The 18,812-nt window shown below is 47.6% G+C and overlaps 2 protein-coding genes across 2 annotated transcripts in view; one reads left to right on the plus strand and one right to left on the minus strand.

Moving 5' to 3' along the window:
- The window catches only part of LOC144805412 (uncharacterized), a 226,956-nt gene that overhangs the window by 88,983 nt on the left and 119,161 nt on the right, over positions 1-18,812 (plus strand). The window lies entirely within an intron of this gene.
- The window catches only part of LOC144805422 (uncharacterized), a 196,517-nt gene that overhangs the window by 24,020 nt on the left and 153,685 nt on the right, over positions 1-18,812 (minus strand). The gene's annotated exons all lie outside the window — the stretch shown is intronic.

The raw sequence follows: 18,812 nt of genomic DNA on the forward strand, positions 1-18,812 counted from the left end.
CTGTGGGTCGGGCCTCTCCTGGGTAGTTTGGGTGCTGTGCTCCCTGCTGAGCCAGAGGCCAGGACTGCACCATGAGCGCGGGGTTAAAAGGAGGCCTGTTCATGGACAACTGCGCATGCGCTGGGGATAGACACCGCTTCCCACAGTGCAGAGTAAGGAGACATTGGATTAACTGCGCATGCGCTGAGGACAGATACTGCCTCCCGCCGGGGAACGCGGATTAAAGAGGGCCTGATGGATGAACAACTGCGCATGCGCGGAGGACAGATAGAATGTAAGAAAGATTTCTTTCTTTCGTTCACAGCACAGTAAAGGGCGACAGCTCAGCACCAGCACAGGGCCGCGCGGGGACACAATGAATGAGAGACAACAGCTGCCACAGCACCCGCGGAGATGTATTTAAGTGCAAAGCTCCTCGGTTCGGCTCGTCTATGGGGAGGGGGCAGTGTCTTTCCTCTGCGCAGCCGCAGTGAGACGGAGCGTCATCTGTTCAGGGCAGTTCAGTCTGTACCCCGTGCAAGGTCCTAAATCGACGATAGGAAGTAGTGTCTTCGCCCTGCACATGAGCAACTGTGACGTGCACAGAACACGAGCATTTGACAGATTCCCCATTCCAAGATGGCGCCCGTTTCCACGACCGTAGTCCTTCGTTTATTGCTCTGTCGGGATACCGGAAGTCACCCAAAACGACGGCCGGTTCCTCTGCTGATGCCGCACAGATCTGGATCCCGCGCACCGCGCTCGGGCTGCGGGTTTGGATAAAGCGGCTCCTCTGCTGATGTTTGGATCCTCTGCTGGACTCTGCGACGGTAGAAAGGTAAGACTGAGGTCACAGGCTTCATGTACTTTGATAGCTTCCGGGTCATCAGGCTCCAAAGACCCGGAGGGAGCACGAGAGACATGAGGATGAACGTTTAATACCAGAACGGCTCTCGAGGTGAGATCCAGGCTGACCACAGACCCAAGGACCCTTCCTTATACAGAGCAGGCGCGTGTGACTGTCAGCGTTTGCATCAAGAGTGAGGCCTTGAGAGACTTCAACCGTGCGTGGCCGGGCTTGGGTAAACACGGCTTTGCATTGAACCCTGGTTCACCTCTCACTTTATGGAGCTGTTTCTGTGCCTCGTATTGAAGCAACCGAGAGAAGGAGTTCCCAATAGAGCCGGATCTCGGCTGAGAGTGGATCCCCTGATAACAGAGCGCTTTGAAGCAGTGCTTTGATAGCTAACTTGGGGATTAAGAGCACTATCAGACATTTGGTTCATTGGGACGCTGAACACACTAGAACATGACCATAGTATTTGATTTACAGATATAGCCTGATTCTTGGAAGAAAACAAGAACACATGAATCAGAGGACCCATCATTTGGACTCATCGTTGATACTGAACGGAAGCCCTGTGTGGGTCGGGATTAACACCACATTGAAAGTAGGTTTCTTTGAAATATCCATCACGCTGGAACTTTACAGAGATGGATTTTCAGACCTTTAAAAATACCCCTTCTTTATTTACAGAAAGTTATACTGGGACGGTAGAGGTGTTTATTTCTCACCTTCATGCTTGATACACTTGGGGCTCTAAGGTTTGGGACTTATGACCCCTAGACTAGAGCACACGACATGAGAGCCATCACTCGGACCAAATCACAGACACGAGTTTTCACACTTGAAATTTCCAAGGATTTTGTGCAGCAGGGCTATGAGGAGGTCATTTTGCCATTGGAGTTTTATCTAGATTCGCTCTCTCCGTCGTATACTGTATCTTAGAATGCTTATTTTACATGTATCTTCTCAACAAGGTTAGGTTACTATTGTTTGTATACCCAACATAGACAACCCCCTTAGTTTATATGCGCTGTGGCCGTATTTAATTTTACAAAAAATAATACCAATGCCTGAGAAGGATGTGACTTCTATTTAGACCATGGTTCTGTACCTTTATTTTTTACACAGCCTTGAGAAAGTCGCGGAATCACACCCTGTAGCGACGAAACAAATGTTGGTTGTGGCCGAGAACACCAGAAAAAAACACAAACAAGACAAAAGAAAGAAAGAATTGTGTATAATCTGTGACTCATTTACTGTACTTTGTTTTAACTTAGAGGGAAACCACATATTACTTAAATACGTGTGCTGGGGAGTTGATTTTCTCAGGGGTGCAGAGGAGGTGAGGCCTGTCCATGGGGTGCAGAGGAGGTGAGGCTTGTCCAGGGGTTGCAGAGGAGGTGAGGCTTGTCCAGGGGGTGTACAGAGGATTTGAGGCTTGTCCAAAGGGTGCAAAGGAGGTGAAGCATGTCCTTTTCAGGGGTGGAGTGGTTGCGAAGGAGGCGAGGCCTGTCTAGGGGTGCAGAGGAGGTAAGTCCTGTCCATGGGGAGGAGAGCAGGTGAGACCTGTCCAGGGGGAGAAGAGGAGGTTAGGCGGGTAATGAGGGGTGCAGAGGAGATGCCTGTTCAGGGGGAGCAGAGGAGGCGAGACCTATCCAGGGGGTGCAGAGGAGGTGAGGCATGTCTTGTCCATGGGGGTACAGAGCAGGTGAGGCCTGTCCAGGGTTCAGAGGAGGTGAGGCATGTCCAGACCAGGGGGTTAACAGCAGGTGATGCCTGTCCGGGGGTACAGAGGAGGTGAGGCATGTTCTGTCCAGGGGGTTAAGAGCAGGTGAGGCCTGTCCAGTGGTGCAGAGGAGGTGGTGCCTGTCCTGGGCTGGGGGTGCAGCATATCTGGGAGTGGTGCAGAGGAGGTGAAGCCTCTCCAGGGGATGCAGAGTGGTTGAGGCCTGTCCAGAGGGATGAAGAGGAGGCGAGGCCTGTCCAGGGGTACAGAGGAGGGGCGACCTGTCCTGAGGGGTGCAGAGGAGAATGCTTTCCAGGGGGAGCAGAGGAGACGAGGCCTGTCCAGTGGTGCATAGGATGTCATACTTGCACAGGGGGTGCAGTGCTGGTGAGGAATGTCCAGGGTTCAGAGGAGGTGAGGTATATCCTGTCTAGGGGGGTAAGAGTAGGTGAGGCCTGTCCAGGGATGAAGAGGAGGAGGTTCCTGGTCTGGGATTGCAGAGGAGGTGAGGCCTGTGCAGGGGGTGCAGAGGATGTGCGGCCTGCCCCAGGGTGCAGAGGAGTTGAGGCCCATCTTTAGGGGTGCAGAGGAAGCAAGGCCTGTCCTGGGGTGCAGAGGAGGTCAGGCGTGCACAGGGGTTGCAGAGGAGGTGGTGTCTGTCCTGGGCTGGGTGTGCATAGGAGGTGAGGCTGATCCGGGAGGGGTGCAGAGGAGGGGAAGCCTGTCCAGGGGGATACAGAGTGGTTGAGGGCTATCCAGGGAGATGCAGAGAAGTGGAGACCTGTCCCCTGCTGGGATTAAACTTGCTCGGTAGGGATAGGAGTTGAGGCCTATCGTGTCCTCTGTGTATGAGGAGTGTGGACCGCCTCAGCCGCTTCTCTCACCGCCCAGAGATGCTCCTTTCCATGCAATGTATTTTATTGTAAGGGCTAGTAATCCGAGTTTTTGAAAAGTATCCAGAGTTACCATTGAGCCCCAGATGGCTCATGACAAAGGCATGTTAAATCAATGAGAACTAGTCTGTCAAGACGTGATATGAGACTCAAAACTATGTTGTTAGTGATAAAAAGAAAAGGGTTCTTTCTTTTTATGAAGCCCCCATCCACCAACCTAGTTGGTGGCATGCTTCATCATCGGGCCTACCCGGTGACACCAAGTGTGTCCCTGCTGTGCTACAAGGCCTGTATTACAGCAGAGCAGGTATATTTACTGAGTGTGCAGTGATAGTGATGTGAAAGTGAAGTTTAAAAACTGTCCAGTGTTCCCATTATCCAAAGGGATTATCTTTAATGTTTGGGCCTCTGGCAGTAGTAAAAGCAAGGCAATGGATGTAGGTGGAGTAGTAAGCGAACCCAGCCGGGGGAAAGGGGAATGGGACAGAGAAGAGACTATCTGACCTTCTGGCTCTTCTACTCTACTTCTTCCTTTCTGCCGTACTCCGTTTATGCCTTTCTTATTCCCTCTCTATCTTTAAGCATGAGTGGAAATTGCTGTAACAGAAAAGCACACCATTACTAATTTCCTTCTCCACTTTCTTACTCTCTCTCTATTTCCTTACCCAAAGTGCCTATGGCTTTGGCTCCTCTTCTATTCTACAATATAAGTATTCTATTCTTTGGTAAACTGCATTATAAACACATTTTTAGCACCCTTTAACTCGTGTGAGTTCATTTATTCTTTTTCACTCATTTGTTCGTTCACTCTCTGCCTTACTTTCTTATCTTCTGAATTCTTCTTACTTCTCCCTTAGGAACCTTCAGGAGCTTCCGCCGTCAACCAAGCGACGAAGAAATCAGGAACTGAAGTATTCAATGAGTAAGTATTAATTCTTCTCTTTATATATTTTTTTCCTGTTTACTTTAAATTGGTATTTCTAACTAGACTACAGAAAGAACGTGACTAATCTCTGAAAATCCGTTGGTGAAGTGCGTGGTTCTAAAATCAACCGGCGCTCTTCACAGCTTGTCTAGACCTCGCACCCGTGTCCAGGAGCGCAGGACTAGACCGACAACTTCTACCGCGGTCCTCCCTGTTGGTAGTACAGGGGAGAATACCCAGTTCCGCAGTATAATCACTTGCGACCATTTGCGAGCGGGTAATCTTTGCAATGCCCATTTAATGGCAGAGACTGCGGGACAAAGAAGAGCTTTGATTTCTTTTTCCTACACCTTGACAGTACCCCTTCGCAAGGTTAAGCCTCCGGGCTGAGGTTTGTGAGGATTTTGCAAGTGAAAAATGTTGGTTAATCGGGGAGCATGAACATCTGATTGTTCCACCCACGACCTATCCTCTGGGCCAAAACCCTTCCAGTCTACAAGATAGAAGATTTTCCCTCGAATGGACTTTGAAACTAAGATTCTTTTAACTTAAAATACTTCTCGTCCTTTCACTAAAATAGGTTCTCTATTCCTCAATTCTTTCAAATGGGGTGAAACCTTTTTAAGAAGAGAAACATGAAACACTGGGTGTATTTTTAGCTGTGGTGGTAGTTTTAGTTTGAAAGTCACTGGATTCACTACTTGCTCCACAGGAAATGGACCTATAAATCGGGGTTGAAACTTTCTATTTCCTTTAAGCTTTAGGTTTCTTGTGCTTAACCATGCCCTGTCCCCTGTACTCAAATCTGGTTCAGGTCTTCTTTTTCATCTGCACTTTGCTTGTAGCGTTCCTTAGCTTTCATAAAGTTCTTGGTGGCAGACTTGTGTACCTTGCTAAGATGCAAAGTTTTGTGCTGCAGGCACCAACACTTCTTGAGAGGAAACCTCAGAATTCGGATGCCTTCCATAATTCAAGTAGAAAGGGGGAAAACCAGTAGAGGCATTCTTAGCATTATTATGTGCAAACTCTGCAGTCCAAAGAAGATCAAGCCACTCTCCCTCTTGATCCAAAAGAAACAGTCTGAGATACTTTTCTAACTCTTGATTGGCCCTTTCAGTTTGACCATCTGTTTGTGGATGAAAACTCGTTGGGTAACGTGTCTCAATTCCCAAACCCCTTGTACAAACCTTCCAACAATGGGATAGAAATTGAGATCCACGATCTGTGATCAAAACCTTTGGAATAATACCATGTATCTTACAACACGTTAATTGAATTGTGTGGCTATTTGTTTTGCAGATGACTTCCCTTTCAGGGCAACAAAATGCGCCATTTTTGAGAACGAGTCTTCCATGAGTAATACTGAACTGAATCCCTGACTAGAAGGCAATTTAACAATCAAATCCATAGTCACAGTGTGCCAGGAAAATGGAGGGGTAGGCAAAGGTCTCAATAGACCCCGAGAAGCCAGCTTATTTGTCTTCCCTATTGGACAAATCTCACAGCCTTCCACATAAACTCGAACATCTTTGGACAACCCTGGCCACCAAAACTGTCTCCTTAACAACTCCTCCGTTCAGTGGATTCCAGGGTGACCAGCCAATGGACTGTCATGACAGTCGATCAACGCTTGTTGTTGAAGTTCTTTGATTGGTAAGTACAAGGCCTTGGAATGAAACGGTAATCCATCGACAATTTCTTGAGTTGACTCCTTCTCTGCCAAGCCGCGTATTCCTTCAGAAGGTAAGGCTTCTTTGACCTTGTCTACAAGAGTTTTCTCACTAGTGGCTCCAACGATCTTAGTTTCAGGAATTATCTTTTGATCACTAATGGGACTCTTTCTTCCATCCGTGTCAATGCGAGACTTGGCATCTACCTTTCCATTATTTCTTCCTGGCCGATAAGTTATTACAAAGTCATAATTGGCGAAATACAGGGACCACCTAAGTTGGCATGGTGTGAGCGTTCTGGCAGACTTCAGAAACTGAAGATTCCGGTGATCGGTGATTACCGTTACCACATGTTTTGCTCTGACTAGGTAATGTCGCCATTCTTGGAACGCATCTTTGATAGCGAGGAGTTTTTTATCTGAAATAGTATACGTTATTTCCACTGGTTTCAATTTTCTAGAGTAATATGCCACCGGATGCAACTGTTCGGTCTCTTTGTGTCTCTCTGAAAGTACCTCTCCGATGGCCTGTTTAGAAGCATCAGTCTCCAGGTAAAACAGTTGAATAGGATGCGCATGCAGCAGAATTGGTGCAGTGGTAAAACTCTTCTTCAAGAACTGGAAAGCATCTTCTGCCTCAGCAGACGATTAAAAAGGTACTCCTTTCCGTAGCAATTTAGTAATTGGTGGTACCTTCAGGGAAAAATCTTGAATGAATCTCCGATAGAAATTTGCAAACCCGATGAAGCTCTGTATCTTTCACAGAGGTTGGAGGAGGCCAATTTAAGACTGCCTCAATGTTTTTTAATATCCATGGTAAGACCTTCTGGAGCAATTACAAATCCCAAGAAATCCACAGGTTTCACCCCAAAAGCGCATTTTTCAAGTTTTATGTAAAGCTTGCTTTCCTTCAGGCAATGCAAAACTCTTTTGACCCGTTGGTGATCTTCTTCTGATGAGGAATAAATCGAAATGTTGATGTAAACAATCTTGCATTGATCAATGAACTCCTTCAGGACATCATTAATGAAGTACTGGAAGGCTGCAGGAGCGTTGCTCAAACTGTAGGGCATCACTTGGTACTCATATAATCCATACTTTGTTCTGAATGCTGTTTTTCATTCCTCTCCACTTCTCACTCAAATTAAATGGCACTCCCCATGTAAATCTAACTTTCTGAAGATTTTTTCATCTTTTAGTTCATCTAGAACATGGGTACTCACAAACTTTCTCTCGGGGGCCAAATTTACAGTGTGGTTTGTGGCCACGGGCCACACCGGTGGAGGCGGAGTCAGTGGGGGAGGGGGAAGGGGCTAGAACGAAAAAAACGGTGAAACTGTGACCATGAAGTTGAACACAGGCCCCTGCAGCTGACGCGTTCATCCACTGAGCCAACAGACCAGTATACACACACATCTCTCTTTCTCTCTCCCTATCTCTCCCTCCCTCTCTCTGTCTCCCTCCTTCTATCTCTCTCGCTCCCTCCTTCCCCCTCTCTCTGTCTCCCTCTGTCTCTCTCCCTCCGTCTATCTCTGTCTTACCTCTCTTTTTTCTCTCTCTCCCTCCCTCTATTTCCTTCCCTCTCTCCGTCTCCCTCCATCTGTCTCCCTCTATCTGTGTCCCACTGTCCATCTCCATCTGTCTCCCTCCCTCTGTCTGCCCTCTGTCTGTCTCCATCCCTCACTCTGTCTCCCTCCCTCTGTTTCCCTCCCTCTCTCTGTCTGTCTCCCTCCCTCTGTCTGTCTCCGTCTGTCTGTCTGTGTCTGTCTCCCTCTGTCTGTCTCCCTCTCTCCCTCTGTCTCCCTCCCTCTGTCTATCTCATCCCTTCCTATGTCTGTCTCCCTCTCTCCCTCTGTCTCTCTATGTCTCTATCGCTGTCTGTCTCTACCTCTATCTGTCTCTGCCTCTATCTGTCTCTGCCTCTATCTGTCTCTGTCTGTCCCTGTCTCTGACCCTATCTAGCTCCGTCTGTCCCAGTCTCTATCTGTCTCTGCCTCTGTCTCTATATGTCTTTATCTGTCTCTATCTGTCTCACCTCACCCGGCTCTCACTCCCTGCTCTGTCCTCCACCTCCCTCACCGGGCTCTCACTCCCTGCTGCCCTCCACCTCCCTCACCCGGTCTCTCACTCCCTGCTCTGCCCTCCACCTCCCTCACCCGGGCTCTCACTCCCTGCTCTGCCCTCCACCTCCCTCACCCGGACTCTCACTCCTTGCTCTGCCCTCCACCTCCCTCACCCGGGCTCTCACTCCCTGCTCTGCCCTCCCACCTCACAGGGCTCTCACTCCCTGCTCTGCCCTCCACCTCCCTCACCCGGGCTCTCACTCCCTGCTCTGCCCTCCACCTCCCTCACCCGGACTCTCACTCCCTGCTCTGCCCTCCACCTCCCTCACCCGGGCTCTCACTCCCTGCTCTGCCCTCCCACCTCACCGGCTCTCAGTTCTTGCTGTCCTCCCCCCTCCCACCCCCTCTCCCCTGTGTGTCAGCCTGGCTGACACAGCCTCCCGGGCACCCCAGTACTTCACAGGTCTTTAAACGACCATTTGTCTGTTAATGAGGCTTTGTTCACCTCTTAGTGCCCCTGCAGCTCCACTCTTGACTGTGGCTGGAATCGCCCGGGGCCCCCACAGAGCAGGCTCTCTGATTACGCACTGCTGCTCCCCGAGATGTTTGCTGAAGTTAAAAAAAACAAACACACAGGTGCGATGTGTCTCAAGCTCCGCGGGCCGCCACTGAAGGCTTGCCGGGCCGTACTTTGAGTACCCCTGATCTAGAATAACTGAAATCAGGGGAAGAGGCTAACGATTCTTTATTGTAATCTTGTTCAAGGCACGATAATCTATACACAGTCTCAGATCTCCGTCACATTTTGGAATGAAAAATAACGGTGAAGAAACGGGGGACTGTGAAGGTCGTATGAACCCGTTTTCTAAGTATTTCTTAGGATGACGGTTTTCAGCTTCAGTAAGCGCATACATTCGGCTACAAGGAAGGTTAGATCCAGGTTCCAAATCAAATTTTGCAGTCATACCAGTGATGTGGGGGCAACTTCTTTGATTCCAAACCATTGAAAACTTCAGCAAACTATTGCTATTCTACCGGAAGACTCAGTTTGCACCTCAAACATCTGATTGTTCCACCCACGACCTATCCTCTGGGCCAAAACCCTTCCAGACTACAAGATAGAAGATTTTCTCTCGAATGGACTTTGAAACTAAGATTCTTTTAACTTAAAATACTTCTCGTCCTTTCACTAAAATAGGTTCTCTTTTCCTCAATTCTTTCAAATGGGGTGAAACCTTTTTAAGAAGAGAAACATGAAACACTGGGTGTATTTTTAGCTGTGGTGGTAGTTTTAGTTTGAAAGTCACTGGATTCACTACTTGCTCCACAGGAAATGGACCTATAAATCGGGGTTGAAACTTTCTATTTCCTTTAAGCTTTAGGTTTCTTGTGCTTAACCATGCCCTGTCCCCTGTACTCAAATCTGGTTCAGGTCTTCTTTTTCATCTGCACTTTGCTTGTAGCGTTCCTTAGCTTTCATTAAGTTCTTGGTGGCAGACTTGTGTACCTTGCTAAGATGCAAAGTTTTGTGCTGCAGGCACCAACACTTCTTGAGAGGAAACCTCAGAATTAGGATGCCTTCCATAATTCAAGTAGAAAGGGGGAAAACCAGTAGAGGCATTCTTAGCATTATTATGTGCAAACTCTGCAGTCCAAAGAAGATCAAGCCACTCTCCCTCTTGATCCAAAAGAAACAGTCTGAGATACTTTTCTAACTCTTGATTGGCCCTTTCAGTTTGACCATCTGTTTGTGGATGAAAAGTCGTTGGGTAACGTGTCTCAATTCCCAAACCCCTTGTACAAACCTTCCAACAATGGGATAGAAATTGAGATCCACGATCTGTGATCAAAACCTTTGGAATAATACCATGTATCTTACAACACGTTAATTGAATTGTGTGGCTATTTGTTTTGCAGATGACTTCCCTTTCAGGGCAACAAAATGCGCCATTTTTGAGAACGAGTCTTCCATGAGTAATACTGAACTGAATCCCTGACTAGAAGGCAATTTAACAATCAAATCCATAGTCACAGTGTGCCAGGAAAATGGAGGGGTAGGCAAAGGTCTCAATAGACCCCGAGAAGCCAGCTTATTTGTCTTCCCCATTGGACAAATCTCACAGCCTTCCACATAAACTCGAACATCTTTGGACAACCCTGGCCACCAAAACTGTCTCCTTAACAACTCCTCCGTTCAGTGGATTCCAGGGTGACCAGCCAATGGACTGTCATGACAGTCGATCAACGCTTGTTGTTGAAGTTCTTTGATTGGTAAGTACAAGGCCTTGGAATGAAACGGTAATCCATCGACAATTTCTTGAGTTGACTCCTTCTCTGCCAAGCCGCGTATTCCTTCAGAAGGTAAGGCTTCTTTGACCTTGTCTACAAGAGTTTTCTCACTAGTGGCTCCAACGATCTTAGTTTCAGGAATTATCTTTTGATCACTAATGGGACTCTTTCTTCCATCCGTGTCAATGCGAGACTTGGCATCTACCTTTCCATTATTTCTTCCTGGCCGATAAGTTATTACAAAGTCATAATTGGCGAAATACAGGGACCACCTAAGTTGGCATGGTGTGAGCGTTCTGGCAGACTTCAGAAACTGAAGATTCCGGTGATCGGTGATTACCGTCACCACATGTTTTGCTCTGACTAGGTAATGTCGCCATTCTTGGAACGCATCTTTGATAGCGAGGAGTTTTTTATCTGAAATAGTATACGTTATTTCCACTGGTTTCAATTTTCTAGAGTAATATGCCACCGGATGCAACTGTTCGGTCTCTTTGTGTCTCTCTGAAAGTACCTCTCCGATGGCCTGTTTAGAAGCATCAGTCTCCAGGTAAAACAGTTGAATAGGATGCGCATGCAGCAGAATTGGTGCAGTGGTAAAACTCTTCTTCAAGAACTGGAAAGCATCTTCTGCCTCAGCAGACGATTAAAAAGGTACTCCTTTCCGTAGCAATTTAGTAATTGGTGGTACCTTCAGGGAAAAATCTTGAATGAATCTCCGATAGAAATTTGCAAACCCGATGAAGCTCTGTATCTTTCACAGAGGTTGGAGGAGGCCAATTTAAGACTGCCTCAATGTTTTTAATATCCATGGTAAGACCTTCTGGAGCAATTACAAATCCCAAGAAATCCACAGGTTTCACCCCAAAAGCGCATTTTTCAAGTTTTATGTAAAGCTTGCTTTCCTTCAGGCAATGCAAAACTCTTTTGACCCGTTGGTGATCTTCTTCTGATGAGGAATAAATCGAAATGTTGATGTAAACAATCTTGCATTGATCAATGAACTCCTTCAGGACATCATTAATGAAGTACTGGAAGGCTGCAGGAGCGTTGCTCAAACTGTAGGGCATCACTTGGTACTCATATAATCCATACTTTGTTCTGAATGCTGTTTTTCATTCCTCTCCACTTCTCACTCAAATTAAATGGCACTCCCCATGTAAATCTAACTTTCTGAAGATTTTTTCATCTTTTAGTTCATCTAGAACATGGGTACTCACAAACTTTCTCTCGGGGGCCAAATTTACAGTGTGGTTTGTGGCCACGGGCCACACCGGTGGAGGCGGAGTCAGTGGGGGAGGGGGAAGGGGCTAGAACGAAAAAAACTGTGAAACTGTGACCATGAAGTTGAACACAGGCCCCTGCAGCTGACGCGTTCATCCACTGAGCCAACAGACCAGTATACACACACATCTCTCTTTCTCTCTCCCTATCTCTCCCTCCCTCTCTCTGTCTCCCTCCTTCTATCTCTCTCGCTCCCTCCTTCCCCCTCTCTCTGTCTCCCTCTGTCTCTCTCCCTCCGTCTATCTCTGTCTTACCTCTCTTTTTTCTCTCTCTCCCTCCCTCTATTTCCTTCCCTCTCTCCGTCTCCCTCCATCTGTCTCCCTCTATCTGTGTCCCACTGTCCATCTCCATCTGTCTCCCTCCCTCTGTCTGTCTCCATCCCTCACTCTGTCTCCCTCCCCCTGTTTCCCTCCCTCTCTCTGTCTGTCTCCCTCCCTCTGTCTGTCTCCGTCTGTCTGTCTGTGTCTGTCTCCCTCTGTCTGTCTCCCTCTCTCCCTCTGTCTCCCTCCCTCTGTCTATCTCATCCCTTCCTATGTCTGTCTCCCTCTGTCTCTCTATGTCTCTATCGCTGTCTGTCTCTACCTCTATCTGTCTCTGCCTCTATCTGTCTCTGCCTCTATCTGTCTCTGTCTGTCCCTGTCTCTGACCCTATCTAGCTCCGTCTGTCCCAGTCTCTATCTGTCTCTGCCTCTGTCTCTATATGTCTTTATCTGTCTCTATCTGTCTCACCTCACCCGGCTCTCACTCCCTGCTCTGTCCTCCCTCACCGGGCTCTCACTCCCTGCTGCCCTCCACCTCCCTCACCCGGTCTCTCACTCCCTGCTCTGCCCTCCACCTCCCTCACCCGGGCTCTCACTCCCTGCTCTGCCCTCCACCTCCCTCACCCGGACTCTCACTCCTTGCTCTGCCCTCCACCTCCCTCACCCGGGCTCTCACTCCCTGCTCTGCCCTCCCACCTCACAGGGCTCTCACTCCCTGCTCTGCCCTCCACCTCCCTCACCCGGGCTCTCACTCCCTGCTCTGCCCTCCACCTCCCTCACCTGGACTCTCACTCCCTGCTCTGCCCTCCACCTCCCTCACCCGGGCTCTCACTCCCTGCTCTGCCCTCCCACCTCACCGGCTCTCAGTTCTTGCTGTCCTCCCCCCTCCCACCCCCTCTCCCCTGTGTGTCAGCCTGGCTGACACAGCCTCCCGGGCACCCCAGTACTTCACAGGTCTTTAAACGACCATGTGTCTGTTAATGAGGCTTTGTTCACCTCTTAGTGCCCCTGCAGCTCCACTCTTGACTGTGGCTGGAATCGCCCGGGGCCCCCACAGAGCAGGCTCTCTGATTACGCACTGCTGCTCCCCGAGATGTTTGCTGAAGTTAAAAAAAACAAACACACAGGTGCGATGTGTCTCAAGCTCCGCGGGCCGCCACTGAAGGCTTGCCGGGCCGTACTTTGAGTACCCCTGATCTAGAATAACTGAAATCAGGGGAAGAGGCTAACGATTCTTTATTGTAATCTTGTTCAAGGCACGATAATCTATACACAGTCTCAGATCTCCGTCACATTTTGGAATGAAAAATAACGGTGAAGAAACGGGGGACTGTGAAGGTCGTATGAACCCGTTTTCTAAGTATTTCTTAGGATGACGGTTTTCAGCTTCAGTAAGCGCATACATTCGGCTACAAGGAAGGTTAGATCCAGGTTCCAAATCAAATTTTGCAGTCATACCAGTGATGTGGGGGCAACTTCTTTGATTCCAAACCACTGAAAACTTCAGCAAACTATTGCTATTCTACCGGAAGACTCAGTTTGCACCTCAAACATCTGATTGTTCCACCCACGACCTATCCTCTGGGCCAAAACCCTTCCAGTCTACAAGATAGAAGATTTTCTCTCGAATGGACTTTGAAACTAAGATTCTTTTAACTTAAAATACTTCTCGTCCTTTCACTAAAATAGGTTCTCTTTTCCTCAATTCTTTCAAATGGGGTGAAACCTTTTTAAGAAGAGAAACATGAAACACTGGGTGTATTTTTAGCTGTGGTGGTAGTTTTAGTTTGAAAGTCACTGGATTCACTACTTGCTCCACAGGAAATGGACCTATAAATCGGGGTTGAAACTTTCTATTTCCTTTAAGCTTTAGGTTTCTTGTGCTTAACCATGCCCTGTCCCCTGTACTCAAATCTGGTTCAGGTCTTCTTTTTCATCTGCACTTTGCTTGTAGCGTTCCTTAGCTTTCATTAAGTTCTTGGTGGCAGACTTGTGTACCTTGCTAAGATGCAAAGTTTTGTGCTGCAGGCACCAACACTTCTTGAGAGGAAACCTCAGAATTAGGATGCCTTCCATAATTCAAGTAGAAAGGGGGAAAACCAGTAGAGGCATTCTTAGCATTATTATGTGCAAACTCTGCAGTCCAAAGAAGATCAAGCCACTCTCCCTCTTGATCCAAAAGAAACAGTCTGAGATACTTTTCTAACTCTTGATTGGCCCTTTCAGTTTGACCATCTGTTTGTGGATGAAAAGTCGTTGGGTAACGTGTCTCAATTCCCAAACCCCTTGTACAAACCTTCCAACAATGGGATAGAAATTGAGATCCACGATCTGTGATCAAAACCTTTGGAATAATACCATGTATCTTACAACACGTTAATTGAATTGTGTGGCTATTTGTTTTGCAGATGACTTCCCTTTCAGGGCAACAAAATGCGCCATTTTTGAGAACGAGTCTTCCATGAGTAATACTGAACTGAATCCCTGACTAGAAGGCAATTTAACAATCAAATCCATAGTCACAGTGTGCCAGGAAAATGGAGGGGTAGGCAAAGGTCTCAATAGACCCCGAGAAGCCAGCTTATTTGTCTTCCCCATTGGACAAATCTCACAGCCTTCCACATAAACTCGAACATCTTTGGACAACCCTGGCCACCAAAACTGTCTCCTTAACAACTCCTCCGTTCAGTGGATTCCAGGGTGACCAGCCAATGGACTGTCATGACAGTCGATCAACGCTTGTTGTTGAAGTTCTTTGATTGGTAAGTACAAGGCCTTGGAATGAAACGGTAATCCATCAACAATTTCTTGAGTTGACTCCTTCTCTGCCAAGCCGCGTATTCCTTCAGAAGGTAAGGCTTCTTTGACCTTGTCTACAAGCGTTTTCTCACTAGTGGCTCCAACGATCTTAGTTTCAGGAATTATCTTTTGATCACTAATGGGACTCTTTCTTCCATCCGTGTCAATGCGAGACTTGGCATCTACCTTTCCATTATTTCTTCCTGGCCGATAAGTTATTACAAAGTCATAATTGGCGAAATACAGGGACCACCTAAGTTGGCATGGTGTGAGCGTTCTGGCAGACTTCAGAAACTGAAGATTCCGGTGATCGGTGATTACCGTCACCACATGTTTTGCTCTGACTAGGTAATGTCGCCATTCTTGGAACGCATCTTTGATAGCGAGGAGTTTTTTATCTGAAATAGTATACGTTATTTCCACTGGTTTCAATTTTCTAGAGTAATATGCCACCGGATGCAACTGTTCGGTCTCTTTGTGTCTCTCTGAAAGTACCTCTCCGATGGCCTGTTTAGAAGCATCAGTCTCCAGGTAAAACAGTTGAATAGGATGCGCATGCAGCAGAATTGGTGCAGTGGTAAAACTCTTCTTCAAGAACTGGAAAGCATCTTCTGCCTCAGCAGACGATTAAAAAGGTACTCCTTTCCGTAGCAATTTAGTAATTGGTGGTACCTTCAGGGAAAAATCTTGAATGAATCTCCGATAGAAATTTGCAAACCCGATGAAGCTCTGTATCTTTCACAGAGGTTGGAGGAGGCCAATTTAAGACTGCCTCAATGTTTTTAATATCCATGGTAAGACCTTCTGGAGCAATTACAAATCCCAAGAAATCCACAGGTTTCACCCCAAAAGCGCATTTTTCAAGTTTTATGTAAAGCTTGCTTTCCTTCAGGCAATGCAAAACTCTTTTGACCCGTTGGTGATCTTCTTCTGATGAGGAATAAATCGAAATGTTGATGTAAACAATCTTGCATTGATCAATGAACTCCTTCAGGACATCATTAATGAAGTACTGGAAGGCTGCAGGAGCGTTGCTCAAACTGTAGGGCATCACTTGGTACTCATATAATCCATACTTTGTTCTGAATGCTGTTTTTCATTCCTCTCCACTTCTCACTCAAATTAAATGGCACTCCCCATGTAAATCTAACTTTCTGAAGATTTTTTCATCTTTTAGTTCATCTAGAACATGGGTACTCACAAACTTTCTCTCGGGGGCCAAATTTACAGTGTGGTTTGTGGCCACGGGCCACACCGGTGGAGGCGGAGTCAGTGGGGGAGGGGGAAGGGGCTAGAACGAAAAAAACTGTGAAACTGTGACCATGAAGTTGAACACAGGCCCCTGCAGCTGACGCGTTCATCCACTGAGCCAACAGACCAGTATACACACACATCTCTCTTTCTCTCTCCCTATCTCTCCCTCCCTCTCTCTGTCTCCCTCCTTCTATCTCTCTCGCTCCCTCCTTCCCCCTCTCTCTGTCTCCCTCTGTCTCTCTCCCTCCGTCTATCTCTGTCTTACCTCTCTTTTTTCTCTCTCTCCCTCCCTCTATTTCCTTCCCTCTCTCCGTCTCCCTCCATCTGTCTCCCTCTATCTGTGTCCCACTGTCCATCTCCATCTGTCTCCCTCCCTCTGTCTGCCCTCTGTCTGTCTCCATCCCTCACTCTGTCTCCCTCCCTCTGTTTCCCTCCCTCTCTCTGTCTGTCTCCCTCCCTCTGTCTGTCTCCGTCTGTCTGTCTGTGTCTGTCTCCCTCTGTCTGTCTCCCTCTCTCCCTCTGTCTATCTCATCCCTTCCTATGTCTGTCTCCCTCTGTCTCTCTATGTCTCTATCGCTGTCTGTCTCTACCTCTATCTGTCTCTGCCTCTATCTGTCTCTGCCTCTATCTGTCTCTGTCTGTCCCTGTCTCTGACCCTATCTAGCTCCGTCTGTCCCAGTCTCTATCTGTCTCTGCCTCTGTCTCTATATGTCTTTATCTGTCTCTATCTGTCTCACCTCACCCGGCTCTCACTCCCTGCTCTGTCCTCCCTCACCGGGCTCTCACTCCCTGCTGCCCTCCACCTCCCTCACCCGGTCTCTCACTCCCTGCTCTGCCCTCCACCTCCCTCACCCGGGCTCTCACTCCCTGCTCTGCCCTCCACCTCCCTCACCCGGACTCTCACTCCTTGCTCTGCCCTCCACCTCCCTCACCCGGGCTCTCACTCCCTGCTCTGCCCTCCCACCTCACAGGGCTCTCACTCCCTGCTCTGCCCTCCACCTCCCTCACCCGGGCTCTCACTCCCTGCTCTGCCCTCCACCTCCCTCACCTGGACTCTCACTCCCTGCTCTGCCCTCCACCTCCCTCACCCGGGCTCTCACTCCCTGCTCTGCCCTCCCACCTCACCGGCTCTCAGTTCTTGCTGTCCTCCCCCCTCCCACCCCCTCTCCCCTGTGTGTCAGCCTGGCTGACACAGCCTCCCGGGCACCCCAGTACTTCACAGGTCTTTAAACGACCATTTGTCTGTTAATGAGGCTTTGTTCACCTCTTAGTGCCCCTGCAGCTCCACTCTTGACTGTGGCTGGAATCGCCCGGGGCCCCCACAGAGCAGGCTCTCTGATTACGCACTGCTGCTCCCCGAGATGTTTGCTGAAGTTAAAAAAAACAAACACACAGGTGCGATGTGTCTCAAGCTCCGCGGGCCGCCACTGAAGGCTTGCCGGGCCGTACTTTGAGTACCCCTGATCTAGAATAACTGAAATCAGGGGAAGAGGCTAACGATTCTTTATTGTAATCTTGTTCAAGGCACGATAATCTATACACAGTCTCAGATCTCCGTCACATTTTGGAATGAAAAATAACGGTGAAGAAACGGGGGACTGTGAAGGTCGTATGAACCCGTTTTCTAAGTATTTCTTAGGATGGCGGTTTTCAGCTTCAGTAAGCGCATACATTCGGCTACAAGGAAGGTTAGATCCAGGTTCCAAATCAAATTTTGCAGTCATACCAGTGATGTGGGGGCAACTTCTTTGATTCCAAACCACTGAAAACTTCAGCAAACTATTGCTATTCTACCGGAAGACTCAGTTTGCACCTCAAACATCTGATTGTTCCACCCACGACCTATCCTCTGGGCCAAAACCCTTCCAGTCTACAAGATAGAAGATTTTCTCTCGAATGGACTTTGAAACTAAGATTCTTTTAACTTAAAATACTTCTCGTCCTTTCACTAAAATAGGTTCTCTTTTCCTCAATTCTTTCAAATGGGGTGAAACCTTTTTAAGAAGAGAAACATGAAACACTGGGTGTATTTTTAGCTGTGGTGGTAGTTTTAGTTTGAAAGTCACTGGATTCACTACTTGCTCCACAGGAAATGGACCTATAAATCGGGGTTGAAACTTTCTATTTCCTTTAAGCTTTAGGTTTCTTGTGCTTAACCATGCCCTGTCCCCTGTACTCAAATCTGGTTCAGGTCTTCTTTTTCATCTGCACTTTGCTTGTAGCGTTCCTTAGCTTTCATTAAGTTCTTGGTGGCAGACTTGTGTACCTTGCTAAGATGCAAAGTTTTGTGCTGCAGGCACCAACACTTCTTGAGAGGAAACCTCAGAATTAGGATGCCTTCCATAATTCAAGTAGAAAGGGGGAAAACCAGTAGAGGCATTCTTAGCATTATTATGTGCAAACTCTGCAGTCCAAAGAAGATCAAGCCACTCTCCCTCTTAATCCAAAAGAAACAGTCTGAGATACTTTTCTAACTCTTGATTGGCCCTTTCAGTTTGACCATCTGTTTGTGGATGAAAAGTCGTTGGGTAACGTGTCTCAATTCCCAAACCCCTTGTACAAACCTTCCAACAATGGGATAGAAATTGAGATCCACGATCTGTGATCAAAACCTTTGGAATAATACCATGTATCTTACAACACGTTAATTGAATTGTGTGGCTATTTGTTTTGCAGATGACTTCCCTTTCAGGGCAACAAAATGCGCCATTTTTGAGAACGAGACTTCCATGAGTAATACTGAACTGAATCCCTGACTAGAAGGCAATTTAACAATCAAATCCATAGTCACAGTGTGCCAGGAAAATGGAGGGGTAGGCAAAGG

The sequence above is a fragment of the Lissotriton helveticus genome (assembly GCF_964261635.1).
Source record: "Lissotriton helveticus chromosome 1_1 unlocalized genomic scaffold, aLisHel1.1 SUPER_1_unloc_1, whole genome shotgun sequence".
Lineage (NCBI taxonomy): Eukaryota > Metazoa > Chordata > Amphibia > Caudata > Salamandridae > Lissotriton > Lissotriton helveticus.